At 32.6% G+C, this 19,283-nt stretch overlaps 1 pseudogene; it reads left to right on the top strand.

The window, feature by feature from the left end:
- Window positions 1-18,122: 18,122 nt before the first annotated feature.
- The window catches only part of LOC107944302 (pleiotropic drug resistance protein 3-like), a 29,901-nt pseudogene continuing 28,740 nt past the window's right edge, over window positions 18,123-19,283 (top strand).

Genomic DNA, 19,283 nt, shown 5'->3' with positions numbered 1-19,283 from the left:
ATACTAGCATATCACATATTTACAATACTTTACACATTGGATTTTAATTCACTTTCATATAACATATTACTTTCATAAAACATATTTATTTAACTAATTTAACGCACTTGGTAAATTTTAAATATTTTATAATTTAATCTCTAAATTCATGACAATTCAATATTTACTTTTATAACCACTTTAATATCACTTTTCACTTGGTTAAAATCTTTAATCATAATATTTATTTCACATAGAAAATTTTACACAGAAAATTTTACACTCTTTATAATTTAATCTTTAGTTTCATAAAATTTATTAATCACTAAATTATCACTTTATCATTTCTTACATTATTAACATACCTTTATTTACATATTCGCTACTAAATTCAATATACATATTCAATAATCTTAGTCATATTTTATTTAATTATTTCATATTAAAATTCAAATACTAAAATATTCAAATTGAAATAAACTAACTTGAATGCAATTAAGTACTTACCTATTTCTCTACTTGAAAGTAATTTTTCCCTTGACTTTCCCAAGGTTTTCCTGCACTTTCATCTTCATCTAAGTTGTTTCCGTGATTGAAAATATTTCCATAACACTCTAGGATATGAAATTAAGCTATGGTTTTAAAGAAAATCTCAAGAAAAATGTATGGGAGATTTTCCTCTTTTTTTTTTCTCTCTCTCTTTTTCTTTTGCCTTTTCTTTCTTCCTTCCCTCTCTTTCCTTTTACTTTTTCACTTCATTCAATTTAATCTGTATCTCAATTTTTAAACTCCACATATCAATACATATCAATATCACGTTCATAAAATTATTTATTTGATTTCACCTCCTTTCTAAAAATAGTCAATTTACACTTTTATTCCTTTAACTTTAAAAAAATTGTAATTTAATCTTTACTAAATTTCATTGTTCATATTTTCACTCCAAAAATTTATCTTTCCTCAAAGACTAAAATTTTGGGGCATTACAAGTTCATATTAAATTAAATTTGAACAGATTTTTTTAAAAAAATTTCAATCAAATTAATTATATATCGAAAATATTTTAATGTAAATTTAATTATAAAGTATATAAAATATTAGTATAAAATAATTTTTAAATGATGATACAAACTTTGAATCGATTCAAATTATGTAAAATTATTTACTCTGGCAACTAAACGAATTTTAATGATTTTTTATATATAAATTATTTGAATTAAATAATAATACAAATTATAAATCAATTTGAATTAAATTTAAATATAGTGTTAATTTTTTCCAAACATATTATATGATAATTTCAAGACTTAATTTGTTGGCTTTTTTAAGGAATAACTAATTGCCTTCGTATTTTTGAAGGAAACTTTATTGCCTTTGTATTTTGTCAAATTGGGTCTTCTTTATATCAAATTATTTTAATGTAGTATATCTTGAACCAAAAAATATATATATTAAATTTAATTTAAAATGGTTCAAAATTTTTATTATTATTTAAAAATGATTTTATATTAATATTTTATATATCTTATAATTAAATTTACATAAAATTATTTTTGATATATGATTAATTTTATTGAAATTTAAAAAATATATATTCAAAATTGATTTAATATGAATCGAACAAATAACTCAAAGTTTGGAGAGACTTTATTACCATTCATAGTGTAAATTAATAGTCATGTTCATGGGTCAAATAGCTTGTCTGGCCCGATAGGCCCGACCTGACTTGGGTCAAGCTTGGAAAATTTTTTTTTTATGTTCTAGATCGAACTGACCTGAATTCAAACCAAATAACAAAAATATTCTTAAAATTAAATTAATTATAAATTATTAGTATAACAATATATTTTTAATATTTTATTAGTTTTTGACTATTGAAATTGACTTTTTTGGGCGGGCCAACCTGAAAAAGGGCCTGAGCTTGAAATTTTTTTTGGACCTAAGCCACGGGTAGACTCGGCTCGACTTGTGGATAGGTTTAAGTAAATAATACATTTTTTGAATTTTTTGGAAATTTATATACTTTTAATTTATCTTTAATTATTTTTATTCTTTTTAAATTTTAAAGAGTTTTTAACTTTTTACTATTTTTTATATTTTTATTGGAAATACAAAAAATAACTTTTAAAACAATGTTTGTAATTATTTATGTACTTTTAAAGAGTAAGATGAAACCAACAAGTCGTTGAAAGAAATGAAAATGGATTTCTTAACTAAGCATTTGGATCAAGTTTGAAATTTGGAGTCGACATTGAAAGGGCTTTATTTGGATACCACCCTTGGTTCAAATAAGACTATACTTAGACCAGAAAACTATGGAAACTGATGAAGATACTGGTGGTTATAAATAAATAAATAAATAAGAGTAATGACCAAATGTTGGGAGGGATTTACCAAAATACCATCTCGACATATGTGGTTATACCAAAAAAGAAGAAGGAAGGACCAAATTAGAGGAGAATCTAGGGGGTTGGCAAGGGCCTTGGCCCCCCCCCCTAAAATGGAAAATTGTTATTTAGGCCGTTTAAAAAATTTAAAATAGTAAAGGTAAAATTGCACTTTGGCCTCTCTAAAATTATAAAAATTCGATTTAATCATTTAAAAATTATAAAGATATAGACTATAAAAAATTAAAAATTCATTCAGCCCCTCTAAAAAATTGTTCTAGCTTCGGCCCTAGACCAAATGTTGGAAGGGCATTACTTGAATACCATCCCGACCTAAAGAGGACTATACTCAAACTGTAAAATGGATGAACAGATGGGGGCACATGTGGTTATAATAATAAAAAAAAAGAAGTAAAGACTAATGACTTAAAATTAAAGTATAGGAACTAATCAAAATTTAAAATTTAGAAGAGTACAAGTAACTTTTGCATATTTAAACTTGAAATTTTGGCTTAAGGGTAAAAAAGCCCTAAGCAAAAAAATAAAAATATAAATCAATTGAGACTTTATGAAATAAATGCAAAAAAATAAAAATATAAATCAATTGAGACTTTATGAAATAAATGCACCCAATGAAGCTCTTAATAAAAAAAAATCAATTGACCACTCCCACTAACGGAAACAACCAGTTGACTAGTTTTATTGTTAACTTCAAAGCTAACTGATAATTTTTGTTAACAGAAATAACTAATTGATTTTTTTTTATCATTGATGACTTAATTGGATACACTTATTTCATAATAGTTAAATTAATTTTTATTTTTATTTTTTTACTGAGGCCTTAGAATTTATCCCCTAATTAAACATGATTAACTCTCAAACATTAAACACTAATAATGATACTGGAGACTTTGAGAGATGAGGAAAGGATTAAGGAGAGTCTACCATACATCGAAATAAAAACTACAGATACAGATTTAAATGGCACTTAAGATTTTTTTTTTCTCATTTTGTTAATATCTTTTATTTTATAAATTAGAAAAGACAACGATAAATCCTAATATCTAGGATACCAACAATTAATACTAGTAAAGAACATTAAAGAATTCGAGGGTCGATCTTGACAAGTCCGGATTAAACACAACTACAGGGAAGTGAACGGCCCAACGGATTTCATGCCAAGATACACAAACAGTAATGAACCTAGTCTCTATGTTTTCTATGTGCCACCTCACGGTATTAGCAAGGTCTTATTAGTAGATACCACGGGATTTGCTAGTAGCCCTCCTTGATTCCATTAAAAAAATATATATTTCTTTTATTTTTTATAAGTAGTAATTAGATTACTATTATAAATTTTATTAATTTCTCAAAAAAATTAATAATATTTTATATTTATTAAAAAAACAAATTTATTCGTAAACTGTAAATCAAATATCCATGTGCATATTTTCATGGTCATGAATGATCGATAATCATTCAGGCTTCAACTACCAAAGCTGATTAAAAAAACTATAAAGTATAACTTCATGTCAGCGTTTAGGTGTATGATTTAAGGAAGAGCGAGAAAGGGCGATGAGCGTTAACAGTAGAGATATGGAGATGCAGATAAGTAAGTTTTGAATCACATGATAAAACTTATTTAATATGTCTCCTAACGTAGCCATATCTATGATAGAAGTTACTTTTTTTATATATACATTAGAATATGGATGGGATGGGAAGCCAACGACACGCACGTATATGTATTTGTGGGGATCGAGTATTTAGGACAGAGGAGTGGACTCATTATAAAGGAAGGGAGGCTGCTATCGTTGAAGCCGATCAGAATGGTAGCCATGCACTAACGTAGAAACAGGCAGGCAAGGGATCTCATCATCAAATAAAGGAAGGGAATCGTAATGGATACGGAAATGGATACACTTACAAAGCTTCCACCACTTTTGGAACGCCGCCTCTTCGTTGACAACCTCATCAAAAATATTCAAGCTGATAACTTTCGATTGCGGCACGATATCAGACAAAGATTACTCAGGTAATAATAATAAGAAGAATACACTTGCAACTTTTATATGTGGGTGCAGTTAAACTGGAAAACATTTGCAGAGTTGGTGTAAAACTGCCGAATGTTGAAGTGAGATATAAAAACCTCTGCATGGAAGCTGAATATGATGTACTTCATGGGACGCCGCTACCTACACTATGGAATTCTCTAGATTATTTCTGTATGTATATATATTTCTAGATATTCTAGGAATATATATAAATATATATAGTGCAGCCAACCATGCACAACGACGGTCTAAATTATTTGGATGTTATTTCACAGTTTCCACCAAGCTAACATATGCCTTATTAGTGATATGAGTGGCATCATAAAACCGAGTTATGGTCTTACACATCATACCTTCTAGTGGACTTTCTATGTTGTCATAGCCGAGTTTTGGTCTTACACATCATACCCCATGTTTAATGTCCTGGCGGACTCTCTATGTTTCCATAGCTGAGTTATGATTTTACACATCATACCCCATGTTTAATGTCTCGATTGACTGTTTATGTTGTCATAGCTAAGCTATGGCCTTACATCATACCACATGTTTAATGTCCTAGCGAGCTCTCTATGTTGTTATAGTCGAGCTATGGTCTTACGCATCATACCCCATATTTAATGCCCTAGCGGGCTCTTTATGTTATTATAGTCGAGCTATAGTCTTATACATCATACCCCATGTTTAATGTCCTGACGTGTCACAACCCGAAATCGGGGCCAAAAGTTTCAGCCGTGCGAAGTAAGGTTCGCCAGTGTTCCAGCAAACTGGGTTCACCAAGATTCAGGCGAGCTGGGTGTTCCCTAATGAAGTTTCAGCAAGGGTGTTCGTTGAGCAGCAGTGTACGCCAAATGAAGTGGTAAGGGGTTCGCCAGTTTTACTACGAGGTAGATTCGCTAATGGTTGGCAAGCTAGGAGTTCGCTAGTTTTACTACGAGGCAAGTTCGCTAATGTGTTGGTGAGGTAGGGATTCACCAATCAAAGTGCGAACTGGGTTCGCCAGTCAAAGATATATTCATACTCAAATTAGGAAAAAAGTGATTAAGTGTATCTAGGAATACTTTACGTGCAAGTAACGTCTTCCCTAAAGCGAATAAAGTATACAAAGATATTTAGAACTCTTAGGCTTATAAATAAGAACTTCACTGAATATCTTGTTGTCAAGTCTCTGTTTTGAAAATTCTGATCTTAGCAATTTGGGTAAGTTCTTGTCTTGTTAGGGTTGATTGTCCTTAGAGCTAGGTTCGCATAAATGTGTGAATTCTGAATGTTCTATTTGTGACCATTTAAGTTCTCCGTTTCTGGTGAATGATCGATAACTATTAGTTTATGGGTTTTCAAAAGATACTCTGATTATGTTTGCTAATGGCTATGGTTTTTTAAAAGAAACCTTGTTTGTAAAACCCAAAAGTAAGTTTTCTGAAAGGTTCTAATTTAAGCTATGAAACTCTGTTTTCAAAGTTACGATTTTGAAAAGGCTATTTTTAAAACATAGTTGTATGCAAGCTCTTACGCGAGCCTTTAATTATAAGAATGTTTTGAAAAAACGGTTTTAAACTGTGTTTTTAAAAGGCACTTAACGTGCGAGCCTTTTATAAGCAAATGTTTTAAGCTCTGCTTTGTGTGAGCTCTTCATTTAGCTTTGTCTTAGTGCGAGCTTTCTGTTCTGTGAGCTCCTTAGTGAGCCTTCTGATTGGTATACCAATACTGTGAGTACTCACTCATGATATGTATCAAAGCGTGTGCTCCTTTGTGAGTTTGGTTGGGTAATTATATGCTCAATGAGACAAAGTTTGCTCCTCAGTGAGCTCGACTCTAGATATGAGCTAAAGTGGTGTCTCAAAGTGCACGCTCCTCTATAAGTTCGATTGGTAATTATATACTTAACAAGACAAAGTTTGCTCTTCAGTGAAACTAGCTCTGTATATGAGCTAATGTGATATGTCTCAAAGTGCGTGCTCATCTGTGAGTTCGGTTGGGTATTATATACTCAACGAGACAAAGACTCTTATTAAAGAACTAGTCGTACAACTAAAGACCGACTCTGTTCGTAAGAGTGAATTGGTCTTGCGACTTAGGCAAACCTTTTTCAAAGGAAAGTTTGCTGAAATTCATGTGCGAGCTGGCTTCGCGACCAAAGATGAACTCATTCTCAAATTTTTAAATATTTTTTGAAAGAAATATTACCTCACAATTTTAATCTGAGTCCCTTCTTTTTTTTAAAGCAAGTTTTTAGAAGAAAGGATTTGTAACCATTGTTTTTAAACTATTTTCACGAAAATATGTTTTTCAGATGTGAACTGAGTTTCACATCCTTACTTGCGAACACAACACGCAATTTTTTTTCAAACTAAGTTTTCTACTATTTAAAAATATTGTTTTTAAGCATAACTTAATGGTTTCTGATTATTCATCTAGTTCTCCCCAAACTCACCCACTCATCTCTTACTTCTTAGGTAAGTAGGTTGCAAACGACATAAGTGAGGTTGATGATTTGGCAAAGCATGTAACTAATACTAGTGAACCATAGAGTTGGGCGATGGGTTTATGCTACGTTGTTTTGATCTATAGTTACAATGTTAAATTGATTATCAAATACTTTTCTTAAGTATAAAATTATGCTATGCCATGTTATTAAGTTTACTCTATTTTTGCAAACCACGCTATGGATTCTGCCTTTTGTTTCTTAATTAATAAATCAAGGTTATTCATGCATGTCTACTTTGTTGATTGCAATCCTTGTATAAATCACTTGTGTACTCTTGTAAGTAATTTTTATTATTTACATGCGAACCATTTGTTCTTGTGTACTATATTTACTTACGTATCCCTATTATGTTAGTTTTATTACATGCGAAACCCTAGGTATATTTAGCATAATTACATACGTACCTTTAGCTTTGCAAACCCTTGCATATGTGTGAACCCTGGTTAAGTGTGATAATCTTCTACATGCATGTTTATTTGGTTTACGAAGCCTGTCACTTGGTGAAACTAGGATGTATGTGTAATTTAGGTGTTTAACGAGCTATAGTGTTCCTAAAGTTCGATTTCTCTACATGCAAATTGTCAGATCTTGCGAACTCATGTTTTTGTGCGAGTCTATGGTAATATGTGAGCTTATGTTTGTTTGCTAGTTTGCAACCTCTTATGTTGATAACGATATGCGATCTATGTTTGAATGTTTTGTGTGGTGTTTAAATGTAGTGCGAACATATTGATATTTCTAAGTGTTTAGAAGTATTGCCTCGCATTATTACATACTCTGAAGTTTTGTGCATGCGAGCCTTTGTACTTTGTGTAAGTGTTTTTTCTGCCGCTTTGCTAAAGATTAACACTATGTTCGCATGATATGTATAAGTGGTGTGTTGGAAGTTAGGTTGGGAGTTAATGAAAAGTCACTTCAGTGGCTAATATGGCATGATAGATTTAGGTCAGATCTTTCTGACTGAGTTTAGGATGTTCCATGGCAGACTCTCTATAATGCCATAGCTGAGCTTTGGTCTTACACATCATACCCTATGTCTAATGTCCTGGCGAACTCTCTATGTTGCCATAGTTGAGCTATAGTCTTACACATCATATTCGATGTTTAATATCCTGACAGACTCTTTATATTGCCATAGTCGAGTTATGGTCTTACACATTATACCCTATTACAACCCATCCATTTCACCTCACTTCTTACCTTGATGCTTAAACATCATAGTGTCCCCTCCGCAAGGCCAGAAGCTTCGCACATCACAGTTTGCACCCAAAAGTTCCACATCACCGAATCCTAACTTCATTTAACCCATCCATAATTTTCCATTCATGCTCCACCATTATAAATATGCAATACATGCATTTCATAAACATATTATCACAGAGTTACTTTTAGGCATGAAATCATAACCATTTTATGCATATCAGAATACATTTTTTGATACTCATATGCCTACACAATCTTATACATGAAAAACATTCTCATTCAACAAAGATTATACATCATCACAGAACTCTCTCTAAACTCAACACAGATTCATGTCAGCCATACAACAATCCAAGAATGGAGTATAGAAACTCACCTGATGCTTCTTTGCCTCCACAACTTAGCTTTTTTGAACGTCAGTGCTTCTATTCTCCTAGAAACTAAGCATTACAACTAAAGCCATAAGTTAAACTCATCATTCCAGCTAAAAAAATCTGTTTCCAAAAATATGCAGAACCCCCTCAAAGGTTCTGAAAATTTTTAACTCATTTTTCTCAAATTTACGGACACCGAAAGACTTAGAAGCTTACCAGTCCCTTTGCTTATCTATCCTCTTGATTTAATCATCAAGAATTTTGCTCTATGCAAAGAAATATGAATGTGCTTATACAATATGAAAATAGATGATAATTTATTGAGTGATGGATGAAATATACATGTAATCTATTTTTTAATATATGTTATGTTTTATAGATGTATTATTTACTTACTATCTTGATGATGTCACAAACTAACTAAATACGACAAAGGCAAGCGTACCTATCGAATGGTAGTATAGCTATGGTGAGTCGGGAATATCGTATCCACGAGGACTAAAAGTACTAGTAGTTACTATCTTTTTATTATCTAGCCGAATAAATTGAAGGGATTTATTCTAACCTAATCTTAACTAACCTAATTACTAAGACGACACAGAGAATAAAGTAGGAAAATAATTGAAGAAAACCAATAAGAGAGACAATACCCAGGAAAGAATCCACCTAGACTTCACTTATTATTCTAAATCTAAATTAAACAATTTATTCACTTGTCTTGATCCGTAGAAATCTCTAACTTATGTTAATATCTCTTTCGAGATAAAAACAACTGACTCTAGGTTGATTAATTGAAATCTCTTTCTAATTAAAACCCCTATTGTTGCATTAACTCGATCTATAGATTCCCCTATTAGATTTGACTCTAATTCGGTAGATTTATGTCGTTCTATTTCTAGGATTGCATGCAACTCCACTCAATTATGCCAGATCTACTCTTAAACAGGGACTTTTGCTCCACTGAATAAGCACATTAATCATAAATTAATATCCTGAAAACATTAAAACATGAAGTAAGAACACATAATTGAGATCAAGAACAAATATTTATCATGTAATTCAGAAAACTCAAATAGTAAGATCCGTCTTAGGTTTCATCCTCCCTAGGTATCTAGGAAATTTAGTTCATACTTTTAGAGGAAAACATTTCAAAATTAGGAAAACAAAAAAACATAAAGAACGCAAAAACTTCGAGAGAAATTGAATGGAGATCTTCAATCTTGAAGGAGATCCTACTTCTGAGCTGAATCCGTTGGTGTTCTTTTAGTCTTTTATGCTTTCTACTCTGCGTGTCCCCTTAGGTCCTCTTCTAGTGTGTATTTATAGACTTTAGAATGCTCAGAAACCCTAAAAATTGGCTTTTTTTGCGTGTTTAGGAAACAGGGAGCGATATCGACATGGGCTGCCACATGGGCATGTGGCCAGCCCATGTGGCTCACAGGTGTGTGCTCAGCCCGTCTGGAAATGGTCATAGCCGTGTGGATCCTTAAATCAACCCGTTTTGCCCATTTTTGACCCGTTTTCCGCTCCTTTTGTTCCTCTATGCTCACCTAAGTATAGAAACATGAAATTAAAGGATTAGGAGCATCAAATTCACTAAATTATATTATAAATCATCCAAAAACATGCCAAGCATGGGATTAAAACATGTTACTTTTATGGTTTATCATATCTATCAACCATATGATTTCAATGGAAAATATGTGTAAAGGATATATGTATAGGTGATGGATTATGGATGAAGCCTGAATGTTATCATGTATATGCCATGAGATACTTGGGATTTATATGTAATGATATATTTACTAACCTTATTGATAAACCGTAATATATACATATTTTTACCCCGTGCTTAACGTATTTTATGGATGATTTTCCCTTAGAATTGGTGAATTCGATGCTTCTAATGCTTTAATTTCATGTTTTATACTTAGGAGAGCATAGGAGAGCGAAAGGAACGAGAAACGAGCCAAAAACAGAGAAAATAGGCCAAAGTACGAAATCAACACGGCCTAGACTTCCTCACACGGGCAGACCACACGACCGTGTCAATTTGGCAGATTCGAAGCACGATTCACACGAACATGTCCCTGTCGAGCCCAAGTTGAGTCCAATTCGAAAAAGGCTAATTTTGAGGGTTTTTAGGCATTCTAAAGCCTATAAATACGCCTTAAAGGGAGAGAAATAGGGGGCACAGAGAGGAAGGAAGGAATTACTCGAAAGAAGCCGATTGATCCATCTTAAAAGTCGGAGTCACCATCAAGACTGAAGATCTCCCCTCAATTTCCCTTCAGAAGTTTTGGGTTTTCTTTATGTTTTGTATTCGTTATTCTTCTGAGATGTTTTCCTTTTTAGTTATGAACTAAATCCCCTAAATACCTAAGGGGAATGAAACCTAAGACAAATCTTGTTATTATTTTCTGAATTGTATGATAAATATTTAACTTGATCTTAATTATGTGTTCTTAATTCTTGTTTTGATATCCCAGGATATTGATTCAAGATAAGCTCTTATTCAGAGGAGGAATAGACCATGTCTAAGAGTACATTTGTCATAATTAAGCGGAGTTGTTTGCGCGCCTAGACATAGGGTGACAAGATTTTGCCGGATTAGGGTGAAACCTAATAAGGGGATCCATAGATCGAGTTAATGCAACCCTAGGGTGTTAATTAGAGAAAAATCTCAATTATTCAATTTAGGGATTAAACGTTATTAGTCTTGAATAGGGATAATAACATAACTTAGGGATCTCCACGGAACAAGTTAAATGAATAAATCGTCCGATTCGGAGCCAGAATAATAAGTACAGTCTAGGTGGATTTTTCCTTAGGTATTGTCTTAATTCAATCATTTTCCAAAAGTAATCCCCCAATTCCATTCTCTGTGAATTCTTAGATTAGTTAATTAGTTAGTTAAAACAAAACCCTCTTATTCTTAGGCTAGATAATAAAAAGATAGTCATTACTAGTATTTTTAGTTCCTTTAGGTTCGACAATCCAGTCTTGCTAAAACTATACTACTGTTCGATAGGTACACTTGCCTGCATCGCGATAATAGTTAATTTCAAGAATGATTAATTATAAATATTTAAAACTTACCTGTCACGAAAATCGCGATCACTTATGAGATGATATGTATAGGAGAGGAAGTTTGGCATACGATTTGACGATAGTAGGTTTGGTTGTTTAAATTAATATGATTGGTAAGTTAAGTTTCGCTTATATGAATTTACTAAACATTAAATGCTTACGTAATCGTTTCCTCTATCTTGTAGATTATTGGGAAGCTCAGCTAGTTGGAATCTCGTCGAAGTATCGCCACACTATCTATTCGACATATTGGTATTTTTGGTTATTTTGGTTAATGGTTATAAATGACATGTAATAAGGTTGAAAGGCTATTTAGGTGAAATTTCTTGTCTTGAGTTGTATCACGCTTGTTGTGGTTGATAAGGTAAATGTTGACATGAATAATAGTTGCAAATATAGGTGAATGAAACCTCATGCATACTGTCAAAACCATATTTTTTATTTTTTTAACGACGGGGATCGAATTTTTGAAAACAAAACGTGGAGTCGCCACCAATCTTTTGTTTTGGTGTGATTGGATCACCTTAAAATATATTTTATTCCATTTAAATCTATTTTGGCCTACGAAATTTGAGAAAACGAGTTCGGGAGCCAGTTACGTAGGAGGAAGGGTTAGCACCCTCGCTATGCCCAAAATTGGTACCAAATTGATTAGATAATGTCCTTATGTCTAAGATTTAAAGCTATTTTTGAAATATGGCTCCTTTTAAAACATTTGAATGGCTCAAGTTGGTCGTCGAAATTCTCTTGTTTCAAAGGAATAAAGCATCACATCCAGCACGATAGGACACGACCCTTTATACCCTTGAAAATACGATAAATTTTTTACTTCCAAAAGTTTATATGTTGAAAATTACAAAAGGATGCCCAATTATTTAGTCCAACGAAAAACTGAAACCCAGCGCGGTAGGGCACGATTCCCCAAATTTCCAAACATTGAACATTGCCTTGTTTTAGAATTTAAAAAACACGAGTGAAATTCTAAAGGAATATTTGATTATTTTGAACAAACGGATAATCGAAACCCAGCACGATAGGGCATGATTCCCCGAATTTCTAAACATCAAACATTGCCTTGTTTTAGAATTTAGAAAACACGAGTGAAATTCTAAAGGAATATTCGATTATTTTGAACAAATGAGAAATCGAAACCCAGCACGATAGGGCATGATTCCTTCCAAACATCAAATATTGCCTTCGTTTTAAGAAATTTTCAAACGAATAATTATAAGACCAGCTTAAAACGCATTAATTTGACTTGAAATAAAATAGAATAATTTATTTTAAAGAGTCGAGCATTATAAAACGACATTTGTAAACCAAGAGAAAAAGATGAAAACATGGGGTAACATGCATGAATAATGTACTATACTCGGTGAATAAAAATAATATAAATTTATGGAGCCAATTGACAAAACAAACAATAAAATATAACTAATCAACGAACAATATAACCAAATTTACAAGCATGAATGAACAACAATTGATTAATAATACATAAGAAAACGAATAAACGATGTGCAACAAATATACATGAGATAATATAAAAACAATTAACACATAATGTACAAAACAACATAAAACTAATATGATACGAAATAATTTTAAAAAATGATGAATTGATGAGCAAATAACACATGCTAGAACTTGAAATCATTCCTATAAAAAAAAACTAAAAATATATGGATAATCATTAAAATAGATGTTATAAAATGAAGTCATTTGAATCAAATAATATACAAAATGTTTTTTAAAAAATACATTTATTTAAAATTGACAACATACACATAATAAAAGATAAGTTAAATATACTTAAAATATGAAGGGATAGCAAAGGTATATAATAAAATATGATCTTAGGAAATAAACTATACACATAACAAGTTTAAAAAGCATATATATATATACATAAATAATTTAAAAGCAACTATATGAAATATAAATAACATGGAATTAAATATGTATATAGGATCAAATTAATTCTACTATGAATCATATGTATACATACATAAAAAAACATTTGAATGAAGTATTATTAAAAAAATTTTAAAATAATTTGATGTAAAAAAATAGCTTCCAAATGATGAAACAAAATAAGGTTATCAAAATAGCTCAACACATATGAGAATATTAGAAACCTTAAAATAATAAGCATTACAAATTAAAACTTCCATTAAAATAATACATGTACAAATATATAGAATATTTAAAGAAATATTGTACAAAGAGACTTCAAAATAATTATACAAATAAAGACAAACCAAAATTATTAAAATGGATCAACACGTATAAAAAATATTAAGCGAATTTAAAAATAATAAGTTATATCAATAGAAAACTCAATTACAACTAATTAAAAATAAAAGGTATAATTTACAAATAAGGTAGGACATAAAAATAAAAAATAATAAAAAAGGACTAGCGCGTCACACATGCGAATTTTCAGGGACCAAACGGGGAAATACCCCGGATTCCAAAATGATGCGTTGTGACGCAGGCTTGATTGCAAACGAATGTAAATTAAAAGGCCAAATTTTAAAAGAAATAAAGTGAAATGCATTAGGCGCAATTGAGCAATCGTACAAAAAGAGAGGACCTCGCGCGTAATTACCCCTCTCCACAGAAACGCGCGGATCCCAGGGGCGAAGAACCGGATTGGGTCGGGTATGGTTAATACGGCATCATTTCTAAACCATTGAAATTGGGTAAAACGACGTCGTTTTTGGTTCTTTATAATGGCTAAACAATGCTTCCATTCGGCTGAACTAAAACCCTAGCCTCCCCATTTCATTTCCTTCAACCGAACCCTAATCTTTCCTCTACAATGTCAATCCACCACAATGAAAGACAATCAACCTGTTCAAGTCTCAAAGTGGTTCTCTTTCTGCCTTCATCTCCCCTCGTACCTCAATTTCAACGAAGCAGAAGAGATCTCATGGCATATTTACAAGGTAAGTTTCATTTCCTTTTTCTTTTATACATTCAAATGCGAAAGAACAAAAGATCCAGAAAGAAAGAAACTGAGCAAAGAAGAAAAAGAAATCTCAGAAATTTGAATCAGAAATCACCTTTCAATATCGGTGGCTTTTCTTTCTATTTCAATATGCGTATTTCAGTGTGCGTAAAAAAAATACATTGATCACTACATGACTTTTATAGCCGAAACAAAAAATGAAAAGAAAAATACAATTTCTTTTTGTTTTTTCCCTCTTTGCTGTGCTGTGGTTTTTGTATTTGCTTGCAGGTACGGGGTGTGCGTGGCACATGTACGGGGTTGTGCATTGGCGTACGGAGGCGTGGGCGTGGCTGTGGTGCCAAGAGTCCGTACGACGCTGTGGGCTGGAGCCTGGCTGCAGCGTTAAAGGTAGAAACCCTAGGGTTTCTGTTTCTAAAGTATTTTGGGCCGTTTGGGCCGTTGTATTTTAGGCCTAGGTTTATTTGGGCTTGTATTGGGTTTGAGCTATGGACCATTTGTAATTTAGGTTATAATTTTGGGCCCTGGACTGGTTAAAATTGGATTGTTTAAAAGATTTGGACTTTGATGATAGACTATTAATTTGGTTTTATTCTTTGGACTTTTGGTTTAATAATTGGTTTTATTTTGGTTATTGGGCCCCGGGCAAATCGGGCTTTCTACACATACTTTATAGGTTCTAAATAGTATATGGTATGGTGACATGTTTTGGAATGGTTATTTTGGCCATTTTTAAGTACTTGGATTATATGGTGCTTTTTGGCATGTTTGTGATGATATGTAAATGGTTATATGTGATGTTATTTGGTAGTTAAATAAATTAGATCTTATGCTTGAAAGGTGGCTATATTGCTTAGATTTGATTAATGATGTTTTGGTATAAATGTGGTGCATTCGAATGACATATTGGTTGGATGAATTAGAATGTTAGAAGTGGTATGTTTAGATGTGTTTAAATGATGTTTAAGTCCTTTGAATGTGTGCCCAAATAAAATGGTTAGTTAAGCATAACTTGGCCTTGAAATGACTTGATTTTAGGTCAATTTTTGAGATCACACGGCCTGGTACACGAGCTGTCACACGGCTGTGTAACAAACATGACCTAACTACACTGCGGTGTATATTTTGAAATTTCCTAGTGTTTTAAGTCAGTGAGTTACACGGCTTGGCACACGGCCTGGCACGGTCTGCGACATGGCCGTGTAACCTTACTCAGTAAGTTACACGGGTGAGGACACGGATTGGGACACGACCGTGCGACCCCTATTTTCTAATTTTTAACTTTTTCTCAAATATTATGTTTTGTTTCAAATTAGTCCCGAATTGTTTCGAAGCTATTTTTAGGGCCTTGAAGGCTCGGTTTAGGGACCAAATACATATGATTGATCGTATTTAATATGATTTACTTAAGTAATATTTAATTATTGTATTGAGATGTATTAAGGTTAAATGGTTTCTGATTGTATGGTAATGCTCTGTAACCCAAACCCGACGATGAAGACGGGTTAGGGGTGTTACAATGGTAGCATGGACATTTTTTTTTTCTTTTTTAACATAGATGCTCTAACAGTCTATTTAAACTTTCTCTTGAATGGTTTAGTAGTTTATACTTCCTTCGTAACATGCACCTTGGCATTTTCAGAATCTAGGTCCTGATCTTGCTTTCGATATTCTTTCTTCAATATGAAGATGGTTTGTCAAAGCCTCGACAGATATTTTCTCATTCTTATGTTTGAAGTTTCTTTTAAAGTCTTTCCAAAATATAAAAAGTTTGTCTGCAATGAAGGATACAATAATAATTTCATCAATTTTAATATCATATTGCTTAAATTGATTTAACATTTTTTCAATATCGCGAAATTGCTCCATAAGAGAACAACATCAATCATTTGATAATTATTAAAATGATTAACAAGAAATTTCTTACTTGTAGCATCTTTGGTCATGTATCTTGTTTCCAATTTGTCTAATAGTTTCTTAGTAGTGACCTTGTTTTGGTAGGTTTCGAACAAACCATTCAATATGTGGCCTATGCACATGTAATCAACATTGTCTCATTTTTGCCTTTCTTGGGTCATTTTCATTCTCTTTCAATCTTGGAGTATCTAAACATAAGTTATCTTCAAAGTTGATAGTAAGAAGAGAATCTTTCTCTGCCATTGTCGAAAAATGCCACTATCAGATCGATCAAGCTTGACAAAGTTAAAAGTCAACTCACTTAGTATTCCACTTTCATGTGTTGTAGTAGTCATCATGAAAATGATTAGAACCTTAAAAATGTTAGTGCAGAACTTTGGTGAGGAAAATCTCTAACACACGAACGAAACATGAACAACAACTCGAACAGAAAAAACGAAGCAATAGGACAAGTTTCCAAGACGTGTATTAAGTACTATCTTTAAGGTTCTGTTCACCCTTATCTATACACGGTATGCAAATGATTTTCAAGCAAATGAACCTCAAGGATACAATGAAGCTCGATGGCTATTTGTATTTTGCACTAAAGAAAATAGTTTACTAAGCATTGAGCAAAGCATAACAAGAAAATTAATTTCTATAAAAAAATTTCTGCAGTAATTCTTTATAGAACAGTCAATAGTAGAAGATGAAGGACAAATTGAATTAACTTTTTGATAATTTTTTTGATATCTCTTCCAAATAAAATCCTATTCTTATTTATATGAACTCTAATGTCTTTTCATAGAAACATAACTTTCAAAACGTGTCTTTTCTGAATAATCACTCTTTAAAGGAGACATAATTACTCAATTAATATCTCATAACTATTCAAGTAATATTACATGTATAATTATATTTTTTTTATAAAAAAATCAAGTGATATAACTCTTGATCAACAACCAAAAGACATTATCTCTTTTCATTTATTTGAAAATGTTTGAGCGCTAACTTTTTTGAAGTCACCCATTAGTAGTACTAATATACAACATTATAGAATTTGAAGGTCAATCATGACAAGTTGGGATTAAACACAACTATAAGGAGGTGAATGTCACAGCGGGTTTCATGACAAGATACACAAACAGTAATGAACCTAGTCTCTATGTTTTTTATGTACCACCTCACGGTATTAGCAAGGTCTTATTAGCAGAAGCCACGGGATTTGCTAGTAGCCCTCCTTTATTCCACAAAAAAATTGTTTACTTTGTTTTTTTATAAGTAGTAATTAGGATTACTATTATAAATTTTTTTTAGTTTCTCAAAATAATTAATAAAATTTTATATTTATATAAAAAAATTATTCGTAAATTGTAAATCAAATATCATGTATATATTTTCATGGTCATGAATGATCATTAATCATTCACGCTTCAAATACCAAGGCTGATAGAAAAACTATAAAGTATAACTTCATGTCAGCGTTTAGGTGTATGATTTAAGGAAGAGCGGGAAAGGGCGATGAGCGTTAACAGTTGAGATATGGATATGCAGATAAGTAAGTTTTTGAATCACATGATAAAACTTATTTAATATGCCTCCAAACGTAGCCATACTTAAGGACAGGATGGCAAGCCAACAACACGCACGTATATGTATTTGTGGGGATCGAGTATTTAGGACAGAGGAGTGGACTCATAATAAAGGAAGGGAGGCTGCTATCGTTGAAGCCGGTCAGAACGGTAGCCATGCACTAACGAAGAAACAGGCAGGCTAGGGATCTCATCATCAAACAAAGGAAGGGGATTGCAATGGATACGGGAATGAATACACTTACAAAGCTTCCACCACCTTTGGAACGCCGCCTCTTCGTTGACAACCTCATAAAAAACATTCAAGCTGATAACTTTCGATTGCTGCACGATATCAGACAGAGATTACTGAGGAAATAATAATAATAAGAATACATTTGAAACTTTTATATGTGGGCGCAGCTAAACCGGAAAACATTTGCAGGGTTGGTGTAAAACTGCCAACTGTTGAAGTGAGATATAAAAACCTCCGCGTGGAAGCTGAATGTGATGTAGTTCATGGGAAGCCGCTACCTACACTATGGAATTCTCTAAAAACCATGATTTCTGTATGTGTATATATATATATTCCAGGAATATGTGGTGTAGCGAACCATAATGAGGGTCTAAATTATTTGGATGTTATTTCACAGTCTCCTGCAGCAGCCAAACTGATGGGTTCAAAATCACACCAAGCTAACATATGCCTTATTAGTGATATCAATGGCATCATAAAAACCGAAGGTGCTGAAGTTTTAAAGTTAAAACTGGCTTGGCCAGATCCAATATCCCAAAGTTGGAACTAATGTAATATCCTCTCTAATATACATCTTTCAGGATGACTCTACTACTTGGTCCTCCAGGATGTGGGAAGACCTCCTTGTTGAAGGCACTTTCTGGAAATCTAGACCAATCGCTTCAGGTATGCACATATCACCGCTAATTTACTTCAATTTGTGAAGCTTATCCATATGATTACATATCCTGCTAGATTGATATGGTGAGTGACTGTGCTCTTGTGTTGGCTTGGCTACCAATAGCTCACAGGGGAAGTTTCATATAACGGATACAAACTGGAAGAGTTCGTGCCCCAGAAAACTTGTGCATATGTAAGTCAAAATGACTTTCACATTTCTGAGATGACAGTGAGGGAAACACTTGATTTCTCATCCCATTGTCAGGGTGTAGGAAGCCGTGCAGGTATATATCTGTTTTCCCTCAGCTGTTATACATGCCTAATCATGGCCTTAGATTTTTCACCATGTTCTCT

Source organism: Gossypium hirsutum, chromosome A13, assembly GCF_007990345.1.
Source record: "Gossypium hirsutum isolate 1008001.06 chromosome A13, Gossypium_hirsutum_v2.1, whole genome shotgun sequence".
Lineage (NCBI taxonomy): Eukaryota > Viridiplantae > Streptophyta > Magnoliopsida > Malvales > Malvaceae > Gossypium > Gossypium hirsutum.
Note: the sequence above shows the minus strand (reverse complement) of the source record. Positions and strands in the feature narration are given on the sequence as shown.